Source organism: Diaphorina citri, unplaced genomic scaffold (genome assembly GCF_000475195.1).
Source record: "Diaphorina citri unplaced genomic scaffold, Diaci psyllid genome assembly version 1.1 scaffold405, whole genome shotgun sequence".
NCBI lineage: Eukaryota > Metazoa > Arthropoda > Insecta > Hemiptera > Psyllidae > Diaphorina > Diaphorina citri.
The window spans coordinates 187583-194964 of record NW_007377840.1 but is presented as its reverse complement, the minus strand read 5'-3'; positions in this window follow the sequence as shown (position 1 = coordinate 194964).

Sequence of the window (7382 nt, the reverse complement as noted above, 5' to 3'; positions counted from 1 at the left end):
TAAATCCCAAGTTTAAGTGTCCTCCTCGGAACCTCGGAAAACAAATACACAGAGTGCGGGAGAGAAATGTTCCGCTCTCGACCAACATTTTGAGTTTCGTTTATGTTTTTAGTTTGATAACTATGCAGCTAATAGGGAGCGCGCAGCGCGACCGTATTTTTTTATTATTTTCTACAAGTTTTTTCTACTAGTTTGGCCAAGCCTCGGGATGAACTAGCGGGATTCCGGAGCGAAGCGACGGAATTCAGCTAGTTCTTCATAAAATTTCCTTTAATTACGTAAAGAAAACGAAGTTTTAAATCTCACCTTTTCATGAGAATTTCACTTCAATCAACTTTTGTGAAGAATTGTGTGAACAAAATAGCACGATCTATACATTAAATGAAAGGAAAAATGCAGAATATGAAAAGTGGTCACAATTCTTCACAAAAGTTGATTTTTCAATCAACTTTTGTGAAGAATTGTGTGAACAAAATAGCACGATCTATACATTAAATGAAAGGAAAAATGCAGAATATGAAAAGTGGGCACTCATTCCTTATTTTTGTCTAAAATGGGAAGTGAATTGAGGTTTAAATTAACGAAAAAATTATGGGAAAATACACGTTATAAAACAAAAATTCATATACAGGGTGGTCCAGAATTATAGGGACAACGGCCTACAGTAGATATATGGGATCATTTCCAACAATAATCATTCCCAGATGCATCTTTGTGTTGTTATGTCACAACTTTGGTACTCTCTGCAGCATTGTAGGATTTTCCCAATATCTCAATAATCCTAAAATCCAATGTTTACCTACCATGCTGGCACCGGTCGCTATGCGCATTTACATGTCATAGCTACTCATTTTCCCGAGTAGCTATGACATTAGGATGATTACATTACCATTCGATCCTGTAGGTGTTAAAAGGTACATATTCGTGAGTACGTCAGCTCCCATGGCGTAGTGGTTACTGCGCTCGCCTTGCACGCGGGAGACCCGGGTTCGATTCCCGGCGGGGTCAAGAGATTTGTATCATCCAAATGATTGATTCCGTGACTGGCTGTTGCGGGGCCCACTCAGCCTCGTGAGGAAAATGAGTAGCTATGACATGTAAATGCGCATAGCGACCGATGCCAGCATGGTAGGTAAACATTGGATTTTAGGATTATTGAGATATTGGGAAAATCCTACAATGCTACAGTGAGCACCAAAGTTGTGACATAATAACACAAACTGCATTTACATTATTTTGAAATAAGTTTGAGCTTAATCCGACAACCAGGGCGGAGTTATGGTCTGTTCAAAATTTCATTTTTCCATATTCTCTTGCCAATAGGGGAAACAACAAAAATGGGAAATTCATATTAATTGGTGATTTGTGCTTTAAATAGGTCCCAGTAAATATTCATATTGAAATTCAGTCCCCAAAATAAAATTTTGAGACATCCATTTTGAGCCCTGGAGGTCATCAGCACCGAAAGTCAAAAGTTCATTTTTGGGTCTGAATTTCAATATGAACCATTAGTGGGACCTATTTGAAGCAAAAATCACCAATCAATATGAATTTCCTATTTTTGGTACTTCCCCTATTGGCGAGAAAACATGGAAAAATTAAAATTTGAATAGGTCATAACTCCAGCACTAGTTGTCGGATTAAGCTCTTACTTGTACCAAAGTACTACGTTTATTAAGGCCTTTTATATGATGTATCACATGTAGGGGATTCCTATTTAAGATTTTAAAGTGGACCCCCTCCTGGGGTCCGTCCCTGATAGTGCCAAAAATTTGAAATTCCCTAAAAATAGGTTCCCCTTGAAAATAAAGAAATACGTGTTTTAGGATTTTTCCAAGTTCCAAACGGTTCTCGAGTTTTCAGGGGTGGCAATTATTTCTTTTTTTAAACACCCTGTATAAATAACGACTCCGAGGATAGGCTCGGTCTTTAAAATGGAGAAGTGGTACCTAATGTAATGAATAATATGCACTAATTACTTGTATGTATACATAATACAATTAATACACCTATAATTATGTAGTTTATTGAATGAATATTGATTTCAATTTACTTGTTACTTTTGCTTCCTTAGAATATAGTAGAGGAAAAATAGTACATACATACATAGTAAGAAAGACTCACCAAAGGTTCCATGTCAGTGTAATGTTACCATAAAAGGAGCTGTCACTAATGAGCAGTGACCCGTGTTATTATAGGGTTAGGTTAAACGCAATAAAGAGCTTTCACAATTTGAGCAGTGACCCTATAACGGATTAGGTTAAACACAAAAAGTAGCTTTCTTTTTCATTATCGTGGCTTCTGCATAATGATCTCCAACTGTACACTGTGTTGTGTACACCTTGAACTTACAGTACTGAACTTATAGTATGTACTTCATTGAGGCGTTTTTGAAGTATTTCGAATTGGTCCAATTCCCGACGCAATGCTTACTTTGAACTCTCTAAACTCGTATGGCGTATAACACTACCAGTGGTTAGGGTGGCCATTCTTGAGCTGTGATGAACTGAGGAATTAAGATTTACACGAAAAGGTACCAAAAAGATAATTTCACTTTTTTAAATCTTCCTTATTTTAATGAAAATTTTGTGCAAATTTCATTTCTGAAACCATTTTTCTGTGAGTGTAAGAGGAAAAAAGTTATAACCGATTTCTTAAAAGGCCGTGTATAAAAAAAAAAAAAAAAAAAAAAAAAAAAGGGGGATTTCCCGGAAACAGGAGGGAGAGCGGAAAAAGTTTAAGTTTTTTTAAAAAAAAAATGGCGGATATCTCGGAAACTAGAGCGAGATCGGAAAAAGTTATAGATTTTTTTTTCTTTCTTGTTTTGGAAATGACCTCAGAAATCTACCCTAGCCTTTTGGTAACGTTTTTCGTGTTCACCCTGTATAAAGAGTACATATTTCTAGGTCAGGTACATAGCTCCGGGAACTCGGATGGTAAATTGCAGATATGGGACAGAACTCGGATTTAACCCTCGGGACGGAATTCGGATCCCTCGCTACTACTATTATGGTGGTCAAATTCTCAAAATAAAATACCATACCTCGGCTGGGAATGAACCCACGCCCTCCTGTTTACCAGGTGAGCGTGTTTACCACTACACCACAAAGGCAGGTTAAGGTTAGGAGTCTCATCTACCTCCATATTTTACAACAGTCTGATAATAGTGAGGAGCTAGTTCCAATAACCAATTGTAATCGACAATACTCAAGTCTTTCATGTAAGATTTGTTGGTGTGGATGATATTGTTGAATATTACCCTGAAACGCACAAAGAGAACATTATACTATGAGTTTTTTGTTATGGACTTTGGTCTCTTTCTTTGTTGACTATTGATCCCAAGTAGCCAAGTACCTACTTGAACTCATCTACCACATTCAGCTGCTCTCCATCTAGGTTTACTCTGTCCTTCCTTCATTCCAAAATTCAGCTGCACTGTTTTCACACAAGACTATATCATCCGCGAACATCACACACCAAAGTGTCTTATTCCTGACATCTTCTGTTAGAACATAATTATGTTATCAAGTCCATCCCCCATTTTTGGCAAAAATAAGGAATGTGAACCGGTTTGTCAAATTCTAGGTGTAATTTTCTTTCAATTAATGTATAGTTGATTTAAAGCTCAATTTATTTGCCATTTTTTTTTTTTTTTTTTTTTTTTTTTTTTTTTTTTTTTTTTTTTAAACATTTCCGTCGGTAGACAGTGAATGTAGATTTGGATATCGTCCGCATAGACATGGTATTTACAACGATGGAACACTCTTTGCAAACTACTAATGACCTATAGATCGTGCTATTTTGTCCACACAATTCTTCACAAAAGTGAATTGAATATACTATACTATCTGCAGTGTTTGAAATATAATAGCAAAAATTTCAAAAATTACTGTCGAATTAAGGTAAGTGAGCTATGTAGTCATATCTTATATTATAAAATCAAGATCCATTCACTCATTCACATTCCACACACTGATCGCTCTATCTCCTGAACCACAACACCTAGAAAGTTGAAATTTGGTAGGAATATTCCTTTTATGGTCTAGGTGTGCAAAGACAAAGTAGTATTTGTACCCGTCTGAGAGATGGAAATACCAGTTAAGTATTAATGATCAGAATCACATTTTTCTGATTTTTCATTTTTCCCTAATGTAAATTATTAATTCAGAGGTAAACATCAAGACGCATTGAAAACTGTTTTAAAGAATGCTCCACTGGGTTCAAAAAATCAACATGTCAAGGTAAGTTTACTAAAAATAATAATAATAAATGCCACTTTGTGTTATTATATCCCAACAATGTAGGATTTTCCAAATTAATATTTCAATAATCCAGCACCTAATGTTTACCTACCATGCTGGCACTGGCACATTTATATTACATACAGGGTGCGCCAGAAAAATACTGACAACGGCTCAGGATAGGTAGATCTCATCATTTCCAACAGGGTTCTGTGGGTCATTTTCCCAACTTCGGCTTCGTTTCCAAGAAATGTCCAATAAACCACCTTTTAAAAAATGCTGACCTTGTGTCAGTTTTTAGGTCATAACTTTTTCATTTTAATCGATAAACTGTTTTTGTTAAAACCATGGGCCAGAGCACAAAATTTTGATCCAAATAGACCTGATCTCCAATTTCCAAAGTTCAGGCTTGATGTGTTTTTTCAAGCTCGAAAAAGATTTACCTTGTTGTGTCCGATTTTTACGTTACGAAACACGTGGTTTTTGTTCGAAGAAATTTTGAAGCATAGGTCTCCATCTCTCAGGAAAACTTGCGCTTTATTCAAGGATCAGAATGAAACCTTTTTTGCCTTTTTACCTCACGTCCTTCCCAGCGAAACGACAACTCAACTACCTGAAAAACATTAACGAGTCTAGAAAACTACTGACAGTGTGTGGGTGCCTTTGCAATGTTGTAGAAGACGCGAGGGCTGTGAAAATAAAATTCAATTTTTCGGCTGGAAAAAGATTTATTTCAACCAATCAGAGGAAAACTTTTTCCAAAGAAAATGTAAACATTATCGCCGGAGCAAAGAATTCAATCTGTGACTGACTTCACACCAATAATTAACTCTTTAATGTAGTTATTCGTAGCATACCAGATTCCTGAAGACACCCACACACGGTCAGTAGGTGGTCAAGTGGTTATTTCTCCGGGAAGGACGCAAGTTTAAAAAGCAAAAAAGGTCCCATTCTGATTCTTCAATAAAGCACAAGTTTTCCTGAAAGGTGGAGACTTGTGCTCCAAAATTTCTTCGGGCAAAAACGGCGTGTTTCGTAACGTAAAAATCGGACATAACAAGGTAAATCTTTTTCGAGTTTGAAAAAACACTTCAAACCTGACTAGACTTAATTTTGCAAGGTGGTACCTACAACAAGCAAATCAAGATCCAGCCTTTGAAACAAATATTCTCTGGACCGATTTATGAAACACCCGTAGAAAGCGAAGAAGACCTCATAGGCCGGATAGTCGCTGCCTTCGGATTCTTTGTGGAGACCAGAAACATCTTCAGAAATATCAGGAAGAGCATGAGGAGAAGGTGCAATCTCTGCATTGAACACGAGGGGCGACAGTACCAACAATTGCTATGAAATACTGTGATAGTGTTTGTGTAGTGCACATCGCGTTTTTCGCCAAACATTTTGTTGTATCTCCGGACAGTACCAAGAATTCCTATGAAATACTGTGATAGTGTTTGTGTAGTGCACATCGCGTTTTTCGCCAAACATTTTGTTGTATCTCCGGTTTCGGTCGTTCGATTTCGACGATCTTGATGTCTAATGAAAGGCAACAAAACAGACAAGTTTTTCCTGATGAGAATCAGATTTCTATGGGGGAAAAGTTTCGAGTTATTCAAGCGGAAAGTTTGTCAAAAAATATCAAAAACTGAAACTTTGGAGAGAATCACTCCTAAAAATAGGTAAGTTTGTATTTTTTGCACATTATTATGATTGATCTAGATGTAAAATTTTGTGCAAATTTCAAAAATGAAAACCGTTTCTTTCTACGACAAGTAGAAAAAAAGTTATTAAACTTTTTCTGAGGGTGCCTCTCATTTTCCCCAAAACACACAAAATGGCGGTTATCTAGAGCAGTGTTTCTTAATTAGTTTGGCCCGCGGAACCCTTTTCAAAAGGTGAACATCTTTGCGGAACCCTGAACTTTCAAGATTGCACTCCCTTATTATAAAAATACAACAGCCTAGTTGGCTGAAAGGTTAGTACGTCTGCCTTTCAATCGCTAGGTCGCGGGTTCGATCCCCGCCCGGGGCGAATTTTGTCCTAAACAGATAAAGTTTGTTTTTGGAACGTCTGGCTTTCCTCCTATCCTGTCATTCTTCTCTCTTCGATTTCGGACGATAAGACCTTAGATGTTACAGTTCCCCTCTATCAAACCTCAAAAAAAGCTGTGTAATATGAAACACCTAGTCTAAGATGGTCGTTTTGAAACTGCATTTTATCTAGTGTATGATTTTTCCAAAATATCTCGCGGAACCCTTGCCGTCAGCTCGCGGAACCCCTAGGTTCCACGGAACACCAATTAAGAAACACTGATCTAGAGAACCGATCGAAACCGCTCATGCATCTGGGAATGATTATTGTTGGAAATGATCCCATATATCTACTGTAGGCCGTTGTCCCTATAATTCTGGACCACCCTGTATATGCAACTAATCTCAAAATTTTGTTAAAATGTTTACACGATAACGTCAGATTAAAAAGATCCATTTTCTCCTGTCATTCATTTCCACACTATTTATTTTCGTCCTTGCTCTCTCAGACTCTCATACGTATATCCTTCACTCGCACTTCGTGCTCGGGAGGGTGGCTTCGCGTGTTCGCTACGCGGAGTTGCGTATACGGTCGCGCTGCGCGCTCCCGGGGTCTTCGCGGGGTTGTTCATTTTTTTTACGATTTCTTTTATGTGGCAGGATTCTCCTGAAGGAGCTCTTCCACCCAACCACAGGTAGAAAAGAAAAGAAGAGGCAGATAGAGAGAGAGAGAGAGGGAGGGAGGGAAGATAAAGAACAGAAACAAAGAGATTTATGCTCACAATGTGGGCTGTTCTTTGAGGTGCCTCACTAGGGAAATTTTGAATTGCCCTAGGCTTAGTGAGTCTCTTATGTCTCCAGGAAGAGAATTCCATAGCCTGGCTGCAGATATGTGGAAGGAATTTCCATATATCTCAGTTTTGTGCCGTGGAATTTCCAGGAGGCCTAGGGAATGAAGCCTTCTAGATTGAAGGTAAGTCCAGGTCCCCTGGAAATATTGAGGCCCCTGTAATTTGAGAATATTGTACAACAGTAACAGCATGTGCAGTTTTTGTCGAATATCCAGCCTCATCCAGTCCAGCCCGAGGTAATGTTCGGATACTCGATCAAA